The following is an 18,986-nucleotide window of genomic DNA, read 5'->3' on the forward strand; positions in this document are numbered from 1 at the left end:
CTGATGTTCCTTTTGTCTTTGATTCTGATTGTTTGCATGCTTTTGAGACTCTAAAAGCAAACCTTACCTCTACCCCCATTATAGCTCCCCCTAACTGGGATCTACCATTTGAATTAATGTGTGATACTAGTGATTTTGCTATAGGAGCTATTTTAGGGCAGAGGCATGGTAAGCTTGTACATGTCATTTACTATGCTAGTCGTGTGTTAAATGATGCCCAAAAGAATTACACAACTACAAAAAAGGAATTATTAGCTGTTGTGTATGCTGTTGATAAGTTTAGGTCCTATTTATTTGGTTCTAAGGTTATTATTTATACTGATCATGCTTCTTTGAAGTACCTTCTAACCAAACATGATTCTAAACCAAGATTAATCAGATGGGTGTTGCTCCTTCAGGAGTTTGATATTGAGATAAAAGACAGGAAAGGGTCAGAGAATCAAGTAGCTGACCATCTCTCTAGAATTGAGCCAGAAGCAGGAGTACAATCACCCACAGCTGTGACTGAGATGTTCCCGAATGAGCAATTGTTCTTCATTCAGTAGGCACCATGGTTTGCAGACATTGCAAATTATAAGGCCATGAATTTTATCCCAAGGGAGTACAGTAGGCAACAGGTGAAGAAGCTACTAACTAATGCAAAGTACTACATTTGGGAAGAACCATACATTTTTAAAAGATGCTCAAATGGAATAATCCGGAGATGTGTCCCGGATGAGGAAACGTAGCAAATTCTTTGGCACTGTCATGGGTCTGATTATGGAGGCCACTTTGGAGGTGAAAGGACAGCTACAAAAGTCCTTCAGAGCGGGTTCTACTGGCCGACTCTCTTCAAGGACTCAAGAGCATTTGTAAAGCACTGTGGCAGATGTGAAAAAGCTGCAAATCTCCCTGCCAACCATGGAATGCCACAGCAGAGAATTCTTGAGGTTGAGTTGTTTGATGTGTGGGGTATTGATTTCGTGGGACCTTTTCCACCCTCACATTCAAACAACTATATTCTAGTGGCAGTTGACTATGTGTCCAAGTGGGTGGAAGCTGTGGCTTTGCCCACCAATGATGCCAAAGTGGTAATGAGCTTTCTTCAGAGATATATCTTTAGCCGGTTTGGTGTCCTAAGGACACTCATTAGTGATGGAGGAAGCTATTTCTGCAACAGACATATGGACTCTCTTCAGCTGAGATATGGAGTCCGTCATAAAGTGGCAACCCCCTTTCACCCTCAGACAAGTGGACAGGTTGAAGTTTCCAACAGGGAACTTAAGAGGATTCTAGAGAAGACCGTTAGTGTTTCTAGAAAGGACTGGTCTAGGAAGCTTGATGATGCTCTCTGGGCATACCGGACAGCATACAAGACTTTCATTGGCATGTCCCCTTATCAGTTGGTCTATGGCAAGGCCTGTCACTTGCCAGTTGAGCTGGAGCATAAAGCTTACTAGGCAATCAGATACCTGAACCTTGATTCAGAAGTTGCAGGAATCAAGCAAATGCTTCAGCTAAATGAGCTTGATGAATTCAAATATTCAGCCTATGAGAATGCCAAGCTCTATAAGGAAAGAAATAAGCTACTGCATGACAAGAAGATTGCCATCAGAGACTTTGAGCCACGATAAAAAGTGCTTCTATATAATTCAAGGCTCAAATTATTTTCCGAGAAGCTGAAATCCCAATGGTCAGGATCGTTTGTGGTTACCAGAGCTTCACCGTATGGTCATGTGAAAATACAAGAAGAGAATTCTGACAGAAAATTTACAGTGAATGGCCAGAGGTTGAAGCACTATCCTGGAGGTGAGATTGATCGCCAGAGGTCGATTCATCTGCTGAACTAGCAGAGCTGACCGTCAAGTTAGTGACGTTAAAGAAGTGCTTGTCGGGAGGCAACCCGATAAATTCATATCCTTAGCTATTTTTTGTAGTACTAGTTTTCTTAGTATTTTATTGAATCTTACTAATTTTCTGATCATGCAGCTATTTTATCACAGGAACCGAACACCTCAAGATTTAAAAAAAATAAATAAAAGAGCACACGACGTGCAAGCGTTACTAACGCGAACGCGTCAATCATGTGTGCGTGAAAAATGATAATTGACAGAGAGTTGCGCAGGAATGGCGTTGGACTCATGCTTGGCACACAAACAAGACCACGCGTACGGGTACCCCACGCGTGCGCGTCGTTTGCACTTATCGCCAACCACGCGTACGTGTCATTAACGCAAACGCGTGACCTGCAAAATCGACGTAAAGGAGTATTTGGTAGAGAGTTGCGCTGGCTTGGAGCAGGAAGTGTGCTAAAAGCACAAGTTAGAGCATGCGGACGCGTGACTGATGCGTTCGCGTCAATTGCACATAAGGCCATCCACGCGAGCGCGTGCATAACGCGAATGCATCGTATGAAAAATCGGCTCCCAAGCCATGTGAATAGAGAGTCATGCGGGCGCGCAGTTGGCTTCGCACGAATTGTACAAAATCCAGGGCATGTGGACGCGTGCCTGACGCTAAGGCCATTATGAAGAATACGCGATTGCACACGTACGCGTCGCTTGCGCCGCCCAGTTTTCCTTCTCTCTCTCTCTCTCTCCAAATCCTGATTCTCTTTTATTCTTTTATCCTTTTATTTTTCTCTCTTCATAATCTTCCTCTCTTCTATTTTCAGTTCTTCTTTACTTGAGGACAAGCAAACCTTTAAGTTTGGTGTTGTTGGACGCTGCGCTTACTGGTTTTCTGGCACAAAAGGGAGGCAAATCATCTTCACTAAGGAACACAACCTGAAGAATAAAGCGACCGTTAGGATAACTAAGGTGGTTGAGTTCCTTTCATTTTTATTCCTCCCCTCTTTTTTTCTATGTTATCATCTAACTTTCTACTTTTTTGCTTTGTTTATTGCATGATCTTTTATTAGTTAGAATTCTAGGACTAGTTTTTTTACCAATTGCTTTAATGCTGAAAAGATGTTTCATGTACCACTCACTGAACATGAATCTAAAAAGAAAATAAAAAGAAGTGATGTATTACATGAGAAATTGAGTTAATTTTAAGAATAGTCTGATTTACTTAAATGTGGTGGTATTTTCTGTGATTTTTGAATGCATGATATGAACAGTGCATATTTGAATTTGAATCAAGGGACGTGATGTATAAGGAATATGAATTTAGAGAATTATTATGACTTTTTTGAAATTTAGAAAAATTTAATCCTTGAAGCAAAAGAAACAGCAAAAGAAATTTTTTTTTATATATATAAATAAATAAAAAAATAAAAACAAGGTCCAAGGCTCTGAGCATCAATGACTTGGGAGGTCAGACATGATTAAAAGCTCAAAGAGTTGTTTCCCTAGTTATATGCTTGTGGTGTGATTGTATCAAGTAACTCTTGAGACAGAACACTTAGAGTCGAGATCAAGTGCGTTTAACAGAGTATGCCAAAGGCTTTGAGCACCACTGTCTGGGAGTAACTGAAAGAAAAATTAGAACTCAAAGAGAGTTCCCCAGTTAAGTTCTTGTGGTGTTTCTGTGTCAAGTAACTCTTGAGACAAAACATTTAAAGTCAAGAAAAATGAATTAAAGTAAATTGTGTTGTGTTCAAGGATTAAACTGAAATATAAAAGATCAGAGAATTCATAATATTATCCAGATTTTAATTCCAAATGACATTTACATCCTTCTGATTCAAAGGAGTGTGAGATGCCAAACCTATTCAGGATTGCAGTTGTAAACCCCACTATAAGAAGAGACACGAGCTTAATCGAACTCTCATTCTTATGCAAATTCACATTCTAAGCTTATATTAATTTTGGTTGCTTGAGGACAAGCAACAGTTTAAGTTTGGTGTTGTGATGCGTGAGCATCTTCTCTATCTTTTCCTAGTAAATTTGCACTTAAATTGTCGAGTTTAATTAAGAATTAATTATATTTTAGCCACTATGCATGCTATTTTGAGTTTTGTGCAATTTTATTTATTTCAAGTAGCATTCGACAGAATTTGATTGAGTTTCTGCAGCACAAGAATCAAAGAAAATGGCTGTGAGGAGCGACGCGCACGCGTGCCTGACGCGTACGCATGATCTGGAAGTATCCATGGCGACGCGTACGCGTGACTGACGCGTACGCGTTATTTGAAGATTTGCTCAGCGACGTGGCTGCGTGACCGACGCATCCGCGTGACTTGCGAAGAAGACCAGCGACGCGTACGCGTGATTGACGTGTACGCGTGACGTCGCGATCTGCAGAATTTACAGAAATCACTGGCGTGGATTTTGGGCTGCATTCTGACTCAGTTTTCAGCCCAGAAAACACAGATTAGAAGCTGCAGAATGGACAAATCAAGTGGTCCCCACCCATCAGCTGAGGACTTGTTAATTAATTCAAATTTAAATTCAAATCTTAATTTTTAGGAAAAGATATTATTATTATTATTTTTAGATAATTAGATAATAATTTATTAGGATTACTTATAAATAGGAACTCTGTACATTTAGACAGGGATACACATTGTTACCAGAACCTTTATTTATCTTATCTGAACCATGAGCAACTAATCCTCCATTGTTAAGGTTAGAAGCTCTGTCTATTTTCATGGATTGATTCGTTTGATCTTTTTAATTTAATCCATGTCTTGATTTATATTTCAATAAGTGTTTTCGTTCTTTATTATATGAATATGGGTGGAACGGAAGTATGACCTATGTTCTAATTGAGTTCTTGTAAAACTTGGAAAAGCTCTTTACTTGAACAACAACTTGAAAACATATTATACTAAATTTTTAATTGTTTGTATTTAACGGGATACGTGACATATAATCCCCTTAATTGTGGATAATTAGGATTCTTTTGGCATATAAACTAGAAATTGATCATCACCCTTTAATTGGAATTAATTGACCAAGGAATTGGCAATTAATGAATTTTAGAGGAGACTAGGAAAGTCTAAGGAATTAGGGTCTAGTCACATATAGTTTGCCATGAAATTAAATCTTGCATGATTAAATTAATTAGAAATAAAAGTTAATCTGGAAATTAGATAACTCTGAAACCTTAACTGCTTTCTCAAATATTTTATTCCCAACTCATTGCTGCTTGCTTTCTAAAATTTTTAAAGTACTGTTTAATGCTTTTTGAATATCTCAAAATCATTTTCTGCTTGCCTAACTAAGCTTATCACTCAATAACTGTTGCTTAATCCATCAATCCTCGTGGGATCGACCCTTACTCATGTAAGGTATTACCTGGTACGACCCAGTGCACTTGCCGGTTAGTAAGTGTGGGTTATAAATATCGCACCAGTGACCTAGGAAGGGTGACTTCCCCATGCTTAGACAATGCGAGGGCTGTTCCCTTATACTCTTCCTTGGTTATTTCCACCTCTTGACAACTCTCTTCAAATTCTTCTTGCTTGGTGACTTCTTCCAAATCCTCCTCATCATCAATCGAGTCAAACCTTGGAGGTTGTGTGAAATCTACTTCAACGTTGGCTTCACATTCATTGGAAGAGTCTTCAACAAGGTCTTCGATGTTTCTTGATGGTAAGTTTTCTTCAACATCTTCAACTTCGAATTCCATGGGGGAGGGCTCCATTTTAGATAAGAATTCATTAATGATGGAGTTTTCCTCTTGACTAACCTCTTCAACGTCTCTAACTATGGCATGCCTTGGAGGTTGTACACACTCCTCAACATCACTATTAAGCTCCTTGGAGAGAGGTCCTCGAGATTCTCATGGTGGTTCTGCATCTCCTAAATCTTCAACCTCTTCTTCCTTTTCTTCAAATCATGGCTTCCTTCAATTGTTCCAATACAAAACCTAGCTCCTTACTCTCCACTGGAGCCTCTAATTTCTCTTTTATACTTTGCTCTTCTTTTGACTTTTCGCATGTGGCCACGGAAGTACCTTGAGTATTTAAGCATTGGTAGGCTAAAGTGTGCACTACCTCGGTCAAATTAGCCACAAATTCTAGTGCATTCCTTTGCATGGCCTCTTGTTCTTGAAGTAACAAAGTGAGAGAATTGTCCATTTGGGCTTGGGGTGGATAGGAAGGTTCATCATTTTAGAGAAATGGTTCATCGTAGAAAGGTGGTTCCTCTTGATGGAAATATGGCGGTGGTGTATATTGAGGTGGTTCTTGGTAGTAATCATGATAGGGTTGTGGTGGTTCTAAGGGTTCTTGCTCATATTGGTCACAAGGATGTGGTGTGGGTGATTGGTCATATGATGGATATGAGCTATAGAAAGGTATTTAGTTAAAAGGGGCTTGTGAGTATGGTTGAGATCATGTTGAGGAGGTGGTCCATAGGCATGTGGTGGAGGTTGGCGACACGTACAACATGAACTACCACGCCTATTAGATTGGTATGCATTAAGATTGGAGTTATACCTATATGAGACCGGAGGGGGTTGTTGCCAAAAAGTTTATCCATAAGCTTGTGGCTCCTCCCAACCTTGATTGTCCCATCCTTGATGCATATCCTCATTGAGGTTCACATTTCCTACAACACAATTTGATCCACACTAAAAGCCAAAAGGGTGAGAATTCATAGTGGAAATAAAAAGAAAACTAAGAAAGTCCTAAGCTAACAAAAGCTAGCAAACAAACAAAAGACACACATATTCACAGTATTCACATATATACAATAACCAATAACAAGGCACACAATTGCAAGCTCCCCAGCAACGGTGCCATTTTAATGATAAGATTTTTGTGTGGTCTAGAATTTCACAATAGATTCTCGTTGCAAATATAGTTTCTAAACCAACAATAATCCTTTCATACAAAAATTTGGTTGTCACAAGTAACAAACCCCTAAAAATATAAACTGAAGTATTCAAACCTTGGGTCGTTCTCCCTAGGAATTGTAATAAAGTGTTCTTGTTATTGGTTATGAGGTATGTTTGGGGTTTTTGAGATAATGAACAAGAAATATAAATGGCAAAGGAATTAAACTAGCAACTAACAAAGCTCTTGGCAAGGTATGAGGGTTAGAAGTCCTATCCTAGTTATCCTTACCAATTGTGATGAGAGTTGTCCATTGCTCCCACTTGGTTAACCTCTAACCATGGAGGAAAGTAAAGTGGATGAATCAACTTGATTCCATAATTCCTAGCCTATTCCCAAGGGAAGACTAACTTAGTGGCATTCAAGTCAATTAGCAATCTCTAGTTATCAATCAACAAGTGAATTAGATAACTCAAGAATCACCAATTACTCAACCTAAAGCCAAGAGGAGAAAATTATACTCTAGCATCCTTTCAAGCATTTAATCAAACACTTGGAAGGAAGAAAAGGAAAGTAAAATCAAATTGAAAGAATTATAGATCTACTATTACAAATTGCAAAGAATTAACAACAATAAAGCAAATCAACAATAAAGGAACATGAATCATAAATTGCATTAAAAGAGAAATAGAAGAACAAGAGTGCATCAACATAAAAGTAAGGAATTACAAGAATTAAAGTATAAAACTATAGAGAGAAAGAGTAGAGGAGCAAGAATTGGTAAAAAAAAAGTAAAGCAAAGCATGAATTAAACTTAGATCTATAGAAGAATTAAACCTAATCCTAATCTTAATTCTAGAGAGAAGAGAGAGCTTCTCTCTCTAGAAACTACCCTCAAACTAGATCTCAAATCCTAATTATGTGTGATGAATGGAATGATGTGAATGAATGATGCCTTCCCTTCAATCCTTGGTCTTTTAAGCATTTTGGTGCCAAAGTTGGTTCCAAATCGGGCCCCACAGCCTCTGATTCCCTGGGCACGATTTCACTCAAAAATTAGTGCCAGCATCGACGCGTCCGCGTCTAGTGCGCGCGCGCGTCCATGGGCACGTCCCAAATCTTTGGCTTTTCATGGTTTCTCCACTTTGCATGCTTTCTCTTCACTTCTTTGATCCATTCCTTGCCCTTTAAATGATCACTAACGAACATATCAAGGCATCTAGTGGAATAAAAGGAAGATTAAAATTATCAAATTAAGGATCTAAAAGCATGTTTTCACATTTATGCACAACTCAGGAGACAATCATGAAACCATGCTATTTTATTGAATAAATGTGAGAAAAGGTTAACAAAATGCTCTAAATTTAACACAAGATAAACCCTAAAAACAGGGTTTATCAACCTCCCCACACATAAACCTTAGCATGTCCTCATGCTAAACTAAGAAGGAAACAAGGGGTATGGCATTTATTTAATGCAACTAAGCTATATGCAACCTATCTAAATGCAACTATCTATGTGAGTGCAAATGCTTGGTCAAAACAAGTCAACTTCCAAGAGGACATATGTAAGCACAAGGGCTAGAGCAATAGGAGCTAAGCCAAACTAAACCCACAATTGCATTGAGTCACCAAAAAGAATTACAAACTTGCATGAATATGAATGATTATGGTGAAGACATGTAATGGAGCAATCGAACCCTCACCGGACGTGTATCCGCTCTAGTCACTCATGTGTTTAGGGGTTGATTCACTCAATTCTCTCCTAATCATGCTTTCCAAAATTTGTTCTTCATCTAACAATCAACAATTGTTCAGTGCATGCATATAAATATCATGAGGTCTTTCTCAAAGGTTGTAATTGGGCTAGGGTCAAGGTAAGATCATATGTGGTTAAGTGGACTAAAATTTGAATCTTTCATTAACCTATACTTTCCCACCTAACCTATACAATGACCTATACAAATTGAAAACTAACCTAACTACCCATTCTTCACTTTTTCACATACTCATGCATTTTCCTTCTCATTCCACAACACATATGCATTGACTCTTATTGTATTTACTTTGGGGCATTTTTGTCCCCTTTTAATTGTTTTTCTTCTTTTTCTTTCCTTTCCATTTTTTTCTCTTTTTGTTTCTTTTCTATATATATTTTTTCTCTTTTTTTTTCTCTTTTATTTTTTTTCTCATTTTTCTTTTCTTTTAAACTTTGTACAAGAATGTCAATGCATAAGGTCTATACATTTGATCAATATATGAGTATGCACCCAATTCCCAAATATAGAAATATAAGACACCCTTTTGTCCCAACCAATGTCCCCAAATCTCCCCAAACTTGAATAATAAACACTTTCACTAGCCTAAGCTAATCAAAGATCCAAATAAGAAACTTTTATTGTTTTTCACTTTAGACTTGTGATGTGCTAAATAAAGAACAACTGGGTTAAGTGTAAGCTCAAAATTGGTTGACAATGGAAAGTAAAAGGTAGGCTATTTGGGTAAGTGAGAAAATGAAATAATGGCCTCAATCATATAAATGCATGAATACAAGAAATAATTTAATATATAGAATTAAACAAATCAAGGATCACAATCATAGAAAGAGAATAATTGCACACAAGAAGGAAATAAAGTGGTTATAAAATGTAACCATACTATTTGGCTCAAATCTCACTAGCTTGTGTTCTTAGCTCAAAAAGATGCTTCACAAATTATAAAATTCAAGCAAGTTCATCAAAATTTTATCAATCAATTGGAGTTGTGCCCTCTAGATAAATTCTTTGAAAAATCTCATTGTTTTGACTAAGCTTGTCCTAAATGCAAGGTTGTGATTGAGAAATTCTAAAAATTCCTTAGTTCATCCCTTTTTCAATCAAAACCAATTTCTTGTGCAAAAGGGTCAACTAGGGTTCCAACAATCCAAAATATTTTTTCAATCACAACCAAAAGGCTAAAACAACTGTATGAAGAAAATCCAACTAAAATATGAAATGTAAAGTGCAAAGTGCATAAACTAAAGTAAAAGTATCTCAAACGACAAATATATACAATAATCCAAAAAGTATAGACTATTATATATTGCTGGAAAGCCCTGGATGTAGCTTTCTAATGTCGTTGGGAGGGAACCATGTGAACTTCTGTAGCTCAAAAATTTCCCCTTCAAGTGCAAGGAGGTCAGAATCCGATAGCATCTACAATCCTTTCTCTATCTCTGACTTAGACTTGTCGAAAGCTCCTCAATTTCAGCCAGAAATTACTTGAAATCATCATAAAACGCAACAACTCAAAGTAGAATAAAAAAATGTGAATTTTTCACTAAAACCTATGAAAATATAATAAAACTTAAACAAAACATAATAAAAACGAAAATGACACCAAAAAGTGTATAAAATATCCGCTCACTAGTATTCTATATTCAACCCCTCATGGAGATGATGACATAGAAAAATCAGAGCCTTAGCCTTATCTTTAGTTGACAATTGTACCTGTTTCTTTATGGTATCTCAAAGCTTTTTGGATACTAAGTGGGTTTTAGAATCAAGAGCGGCAAATTAAAACTTTTGCAAATTTGACATGATAGCTTTAGCTGTAGAGTAGCACTTGTACTGATAACATGTCATGAAAATAAGGATTAGGGTTTGAGGGAAGGAAAAGAGAGAATAGGGAGAACGATAGGTAATTCTATTATTGATTGTGTCCATTAAAGAACATAAGAGGGACTATTTATATCCAAGGCTCCAACTCTTAGCCAATGACCCAACTCTTAGACAAGGGCCCAATGCCTCGCTAAGGCATCCACAATAAATACATTTATAGCAAGAGCATATTTTTACTATAATAATATTCAAATTACAATAGATTTAGAAAAGGAAAAAAATAAAGAAAAAGAAATACATACATCATGACTAAAAATATGTACCTAATATAATAACAATTATAATCTAAGAAGAAAAGTAAAAAGAAACTCAATTAGACTTCGATGGCAGAGAGTACGCATTTGCAAATGATGCAGGCCGTGATTAACCAGCTCACCGAATAGTCTGATGGTCATCAAGAACAACTAGATGTGATTACCCAATCCTTGGCTTTGATCCAAGTGCAGCTCACACAGAAATTATTGGAGGATTTATTGTGCCAATCCTCACCGATTTTAACCTTTGCTCCACCGTAGGAACTTTGGGTTGATTTCCTACTTTTCTCATGTGGGGATAATGTGCTCCAGTGGATATTTTGAGCAGAGTAATTTTTTTTTGCATTTATAAGGTCCCTGAGTCCCAATGACTTCACCTGGTTGCTGTTAATTTGGAGGGGAGAGAATTGGCATGGTTTCAGATTTGGGAACAAGTACATCAGGTATATGATTGGCTTACTGAAAGAGCAAAATCGTCGGCTTAGAATTTTTTTCTCGATAAGAGAAAAAACCTCGTTGCAAGTATAGTTCCAAACCGACAAATAACACTCAATCAAAATCTAATTTTGTTTATAACGAGTGCAGACCAATAAAAGTACCGAGAGTATTAGATCTCGGGTCATCTCTCAAAGAAATCGCAGTGAAGTATGCACATTATTGGTTATGAGGTTCAAGGGGTGGTTTGCATATAAGAAGACTGTAATCTAAATGACAATAAATTTAAATGAAAATAAAAGTAAATCAAACAACTAAAGATAACAAATACTAAAGAGAGACATTCATGGGAAGAATTGAGAATTAGGGCTTTCTATCCTAGTCATTAATTATCATACAATAATTAACAAGAGCTAGTCCTATTTTGTCATCTCCAATATTGGGAGAAAGTCAAATAAGCCAGTTCATCCCAATTCATAAGTAATGTAATGGATACAAGACTAACTGATCACTCTAGATCACCAATCTAAATTGGGTATTAATGACTCAAGATTGCCCAATTTCTCCTTCCAATCCAAGAATGCTCAAAATCTACTCTAAAGTCCAACCAAGCATTTTGTCAAACGCTTGGAAGGCATAAAAGGAAAGCATGGTAAATTGCAAAAAATAGTAAATTCTACAACTACATAATTCAAGAAATAACAATAAGAACTTAAGCAAACATCAAAGAAACATAAAAAGACATCAATTGCATTAAAGGAAATGAAAATCAACAAAAGTGTTGATAAACTAAAAAGAGGCATAAAAGGGAAAGTAACAAGAGAAACTAAGAAGATTGAAGCAAATCAATAAGGAAAATTAAAGGAAACCAAATCAAAACAAGTAATTAAACCTAAATCTAAGAGAAAACTAAACTAAGAACCCTAATTTCTAGAGAGAAGAGGGAACTTCTCTTTCTAGAAAACTACCTAAAGCATGACCCTAAGATAATCTAATTGCTCCCCCTTTTCTCCCTCTTGATTTCTACATCAAATAGCCTCAGAAATGAGTTGGATTTGGGCCTGGATGGCTCAGAAATCGCCCCAGTGTATTCACTTTAATGGGTCATGTGACCAACGTCACGCGTGCGCGTGGGTGACGTGTGCACGTTGCCTGGCGAATTCCCTCCTCACGCGTACGCATAAGTGACACGTGCGCGTGGCCATGAATCCTTTAAATGCTTATTTCTTCATGTATTCTCCACTTTGCATGCTTTTCCTTTCACTTCTTCGATCCATTCCTTGCCTTTTAACCCTGAAATCACTAACAAACATATCAAGGCATCGAGTGAAATCAAAGTGAATTAAATTTATCAATTTTAAAGGTCTAAAAAGCATGTTTTCACTCTTAACCACAATTTAGGGAGAATTACAAAACCATGCTATTTCATTGAATAAATGTGAGATATGTTGATAAAATTCCCTAAATTCAACACAAGATACACTACAAAATTGGGGTTTATCAAACCTCCCCTCACTTAAACTAAGCATGTCCTCTTGCTAAACTCAAGAAAATGACAAAGGGTATCAACATTTATTCAATGCAAACTATCCATATGTACTCTATCTAAATGCAATCTATCTAAATGCATGCAACTACTTGGTCAAAATAAATCAACTTCCAAGAATACATATATGAACACAAGGGCTAAAGCAATCATAATAAAATCAAATCCATAATTGAATTGAGTTATTGAAAAGAATTATAAACTTGCAAGAAAAGAGATGATCATAGATGAAAACATGCAATTGAGTAATCGAACCCTCACCGGATATCCGCTCTAGTCACTCAAGTGTATAGGGTTGATCCACTCAATTCTCTTCTAATTATGCTTTCTAAGATTTATTTTTCATCTTACAATCAACAATTATTTAATGCATGCATACAAATATCATGAGGACTTTTCATAAGGTTGTAATGGGGCTAGGATTAAGGTAGGATTGTACTTGGTCAAGTGAGCTTGAAATTTGAATCTTTGATTAACTTAAACTGTCACCTAACCTACAACCTATTTAATTCAAATGCAAACCTAACTACCCATTCTTAAATTTTTCACACACTCATGCATTCTTTTCAATTCACATTCCATAAGCATTGATTATTATTGAACTTTCCTTTGGGGCATTTTGTCCCCCTTTTTATTGCTTTCTTTTTTTTTTACCTTTTTTTCTATTTTTTCTTTTTATTTTTCTTTTCTTTTTCTCATTAATTTTTTTTCAAACTAAAATATATACAAGAACATCAATGCATATGGTTTAAACATTTAATGCATGAGTTTCTACCCAATTCCCATGATTTTCAACCAAAATACAAAAATACACTTTTATCCCAACCAATGTTCCCAAATTTCCCTTACTTAAATGATACGTACTCTCACTAGTCTAAGCTAATCAAAGATCCAAACAAGGAACATTTATTATTTTTTACTTAGGGGTAGTGATGTGGTAAACTTAAGAACAAAATGGATTAAAATAGGCTCAAAATTGATTAACAATGGTCGCGAAAAGGTAGCTGATGAGCGGATAATTTATACGCTTTTTGGCATTGTTTTTAGTATGTTTTTAGTATGTTTTAGTTAGTTTTTATTATATTTTTATTAGTTTTTATTTAAAATTCACTTTTCTGGACTTTACTATGAGTTTGTGTGTTTTTCTGTGATTTCAGGTATTTTCTGGCTGAAATTGAGGGACCTGAGCAAAAATCTGATTCAGAGGCTGAAAAGGACTGCAGATACTGTTGGATTCTGACCTCCCTGCACTTGAAGTGGATTTTTTGTAACTACAAAAGCCCAATTGGTGCACTCTTAAATGCGTTGGAAAGTAGACATCCTGGGCTTTCCAGCAATATATAATAGTCCATATTTTGCCGAGATTTGATGGCCCAAACAGGAGTTCCAAGTCGACTCAAGAATTCTGGCGTAAAACGCCGGAACTGGCACAAGAATGGGAGTTAAACGCCCAAACTGGCACAAAGGCTGGCGTTTAACTCCAAGAAAAGTCTCTACACATGAAAGCTTCAATGCTCAGCCCAAGCACACACCAAGTGGGCCCGGAAGTGGATTTTTATGTCATTTACTCATCTTAGTAAACCCTAAGCTACTAGTTCTCTACAAATAGGACCTTTTGCTATTGTATTTGACATCTTTTGATCACTTTAGATCTTAGGATCATCTTGGGACGTCTAGTTCCTAGATCATGAGGCTGGCCTCTCGGCCATGCCTAGACCTTGTTCTTATGTATTTCCAACGGTGGAGTTTCTACACACCATAGATTAAGGTGTGGAGCTCTGCTGTACCTCGAGTATTAATGCAATTACTATTGTTCTCCTATTCAATTCAGCTTATTCTTGTTCTAAGATATTCATTCGCACCCAAGAACATGATGAATGTGATGATTATATGATGCTCATCATCATTCTCACTTACGAACGCGTGCCTGACCACCACTTCTGTTCTACAAGCAAACAAAGCTTGAATGTTTATCTCTTGGATTCCTTAATCAGAATCTTCGTGGTATAAGTTAGAATTGATGGCGGCATTCAAGAGAATCTGGAAGGTCTAACCCTTGTCTATGGTATTCTGAGTAGGATTCAAGGATTGAATGAATGTGACGAGCTTCAAACTCCTGAAGGCTGGGCGTTAGTGACAGACGCAAAAGAATCACTGGATTTTATTCCAACCTGATTAAGAACCGACAGATGATTAGCCGTGCTGTGACAGAGCGCGTTAAACATTTTTCCTGAGAGGACGGGACTGTAGCCATTGACAACGGTGATGCCTAACATACAGCTTGTCATGGAAAGGAATAAGAAGGATTGGATGAAGACAGTAGGAAAGCAGAGAGACGGAAGGGACAAAGCATCTCCATACACTTATCTGAAATTCTCACCAATGAATTACATAAGTATTGCTATCTTTATTTTATGCTTTATTCATAAATCATCTATAACCATTTGAATCTGCCTGACTGAGATTTACAAGATGACCATAGCTTGCTTCATACCAACAATCTCCGTGGGATCGACCCTTACTCGCGTAAGGTTTATTACTTGGACGACCCAGTGCACTTGCTGGTTAGTTGTGCGAAGTTGTGATAAAGAGTTGAGATTACAATTGTGCGTACCATGTTGATGGCGTCATTGATGATCACAATTTCGTGCACCAAGTTTTTGGCGCCGTTACCGGGGATTATTTGAGTTTGGACAACTGACGGTTCATCTTGTTGCTTAGATTAGGTATTTTTCAGAATTTTTAAGAATGAATTCTAGAGTTTCAAGGTGATGTTCTTATCATCACCAAAGCTGATTGATTCTCATCAATTTAGCTCTTGAATGCAATATCCTGCTGAAGCTTGGCTAGCCATGTCTAATTTCTTTAGACTGAAGCTTTAGACTAACATTGCATGATTCCTGGAATTCTTATTAAAAATTTTGAATCTCTTTATTTTCTTTTCCATATAATTTTCGAAAAAGCACAAAAAAATTATAAAATCTTAAAATCAAAAAAATATTTTATGTTTCTTGTTAGAGTCTTGTGTCTCATTTTAAGTTTGGTGTCAATTGCATATTTCTGTTCTTCTAGCATTTTTCGAATTCATTCATGTGTCTTCATTGATCTTCAAGTTGTTCTTGATGTTTTACTTGCTCTGATCTTTAAATTCTCTTGTTTTGTGTGTTTTGTTGTTTCTCATATGCATTCTCAATTTGTTAGTGTCAGTAGTATACAAACTTCTAAGTTTGGTGTCTTGCATGCATTGTTTATTTGATCTTAGTTTCATTTTGATTATTCCTCATCATTAAGAATTCAAAAAAAAATCTTAATTTGTGTCTTTTCAAGTCAATAATACAGAGAATTGAAGATTCAGAACATACAGCAGAGGAATTACACAGAAAAAGCTGGGCGTTCAAAATGCCCAGTGAGGAAGGAAAACTAGCGTTTAAACGCCAGCTAGGGTGCCTGGCTGGGCATTTAACGCCCAAAAGGGTAGCATTTTGGGCGTTAAACGCCAGAATGGATACCATTCTGGGCGTTTAATGCCAGGATGGCACAAGAGGGAAGATTTTGTTTTTAATTAAATTTTTTTTTCAAGTTTCCATAATTTTTCAAAATCAAATCTTTTTCGAATCATATCTTTTCAATCATATACTTTCAAAATCAATTTCTTTCCACTTTTCAAAAATACTTGCTAACAATTAATGTTTTGATTCAACATTTCAAGTGTGTTGCCTTTTCTGTTGAGAAAGGTTTAATATTTGAATCATATCTTTTCTTGTTAGCCAAGTCATTAATTTTAAAAATCAATTTTTTTTAGTTGTTTTTCAATCATATCTCTTTAAAACCATAACTTTTCGATCATATCTTTTTAATCACATCTTTTTCAAAATAGTTTTCAATCATACCTCTTTGATTTCCAATTTTAAAATCTTTTTCAAAATCACTTTATTTCTTTCTCAATCTTAGTTTTCGAAAATCAATTACCATTTTTTCAAAATTTCTTTTAATTAATTCACTTTAATTTTTGAAAATTTCTTCCCCTCTTCTCACATCCTTCTATTTATGGACTAACACTCCTCCTCAATGCACAATTCGAACTCTATCTTTCTAAGTTCAAATTCTTCTACCTCTTCCTTCTATTTTTCTTTTCCTCTGACACCGCAAGGAATCTCTATATTGTGACATAGAGGATTCTATATTTTATTGTTCTCTTCTCTTTCATATGAGCAGGAGCAAAGACAAAAGCATTCTTGTTGAGGCTGACCCTGAACCTAAAAGGACCTTGAAGCGAAAGCTAAGAGTAGCTAAAGCACAACTCTCTGTAGAGGACCTAACATAATTCTTCAAAGAAGAAGACATGGCAGTTGGAAACAACAACAATGCCAACAACGCAAGGAAGGTGCTGGGTGACTTTACTGCACCTACTCCCGACTTCTATGGGAGAAGCATCTCTATCCCTGCCATTGGAGCAAACAACTTTGAGCTTAAGCCTCAATTAGTTTCTCTAATGCAACAGAATTGCAAGTTCCATGGACTTCCATTAGAAGATCCTCATCAGTTTTTAGCTGAATTCTTGCAAATCTGTGACACTGTCAAGACCAATGGGGTTGACCCTGAGGTCTACAGACTTATGCTATTCCCTTTTGCTGTAATAGACAGAGCTAGGATATGGTTGGACTCACAACCTAAAGAAAGCTTGAACTCTTGGAAAAAGCTAGTCAATGCCTTCTTGGCAAAGTTCTTTCCACCTCAAAAATTGAGTAAGCTTAGAGTGGAAGTCCAAACCTTCAGACAGAAGGAAGGTGAATCCCTCTATGAAGCTTGGGAAAGATACAAACAATTGATCAGAAAGTGTCCTTCTGACATGCTTTCTGAATGGAGCATCATAGGTATCTTCTATGATGGTCTATCTGAACTGTCCAAGATGTCATTGGACAGCTCTGCTGGAGGATCTCTTCATCTGAAGAAGACGCCTATAGAAGCTCAAGAACTCATTGAAATGGTTGCAAATAACCAATTCATGTGCACTTCTGAAAGGAATCCTGTGAACAATGGGACGAATCAAAAGAAAGGAGTTCTTGAGATTGATACTCTGAATGCCATATTGGCTCAGAACAAAATATTGACTCAGCAAGTCAATATGATTTCTCAAGGTCTGTTCTGAATGCAAGCTGCACCAGGCAGTACTAAGGACGCTTCATCTGAAGAAGAAGCTTATGATCCTAAGAAACCATCAATGGAAGAGGTGAATTACATGGGAGAATCCTATGGAAACACCTATAATCCTTCATAGAGAAATCATCCAAATCTCTCATGGAAGGATCAAAAGAGACCTCAACAAGGTTTCAACAACAATAATGGTGGAAGAAACAGGTTTAGCAATAGCAAGTCTTTTTCATCATCTTCTCAGCAACAAACATAGAATTCTAAGCAGAGCCACTCTGACTTAGCAACCATGGTCTCTGATCTAATCAAAACCACTCAAAGTTTCATGACTAAAACAAGATCCTCCATTAGAAACTTGGAGGCACAAGTGGGTCAGCTGAGTAAGAAAGTTACTGAACTCCCTCCTAGTACTCTGCCAAGCAATACAGAAGAGAATCCAAAAGGAGAGTGCAAGGCCATCAACATGGCCGAACTTGGAGAGGAGAAAGAGGCAGTGAGCGCCACTGAGGAAGACCTCAATAGACGTCCACTGGGCTCCAATGAGTTCCCTAATGAGGAACCATGGGAATCTGAGGCTCACACTGAGACCATAGAGATTCCATTCGATTTACTTCTGCCATTCATGAGCTCTGATGAGTATTCTTCCTCTGAAGAGGATGAAGATGTCACTGAAGAGCAAGTTGCTAAGTACCTTGGAGCAATCATGAAGCTAAATGACAAGTTATTTGGTAATGAGACTTGGGAGGATGAACCCCCTTTGCTCACCAAAGAACTGAATAACTTGACTAGGCAGAAATTACCTCAAAAGAGACAGGACCCTGAAAAGTTCTCAATACCTTGTACAGTAGGCACCATGACCTTCAAGAAGGCTCTATGTGACCTAGGGTCAAGCATAAACCTCATGCCTCTCTCTGTAATGGAGAAGCTAGGGATCTTTGAGGTACAAGCTGCAAGAATCTCACTAGAGATGGCAGACAATTCAAGAGAACAAGCTTATGGACTTGTAGAGGATGTTCTGGTAAAGGTTGAAGACCATTACATCCCTGCTGATTTCATAGTCCTAGAGACTGGAAGTGCATGGATGAATCCATCATCCTTGGCAGACCCTTCCTAGCCATAGCAAAGGCTGTGATTGATGTTGACAGAGGAGAATTGATCATTCAAGTGAATGAAGAATCCTTTGTGTTTAAGGCTCAAGGATATCCCTCTGTAACCATGGAGAGGAAGCATGAAGAG

At 37.0% G+C, this 18,986-nt stretch overlaps 1 non-coding gene across 1 annotated transcript; it reads right to left on the bottom strand.

Annotated features, from left to right (window-relative positions):
- Positions 1-17,346: 17,346 nt before the first annotated feature.
- Positions 17,347-17,454, bottom strand: LOC112718475 (small nucleolar RNA R71). Its single transcript, XR_003160814.1, has one exon. It is a non-coding gene; the product is annotated as a small nucleolar RNA R71 (small nucleolar RNA).
- Positions 17,455-18,986: the final 1,532 nt, after the last annotated feature.

The sequence above is a fragment of the Arachis hypogaea genome, chromosome 10, assembly GCF_003086295.3.
Source record: "Arachis hypogaea cultivar Tifrunner chromosome 10, arahy.Tifrunner.gnm2.J5K5, whole genome shotgun sequence".
NCBI classification, from domain to species: Eukaryota; Viridiplantae; Streptophyta; class Magnoliopsida; order Fabales; family Fabaceae; genus Arachis; species Arachis hypogaea.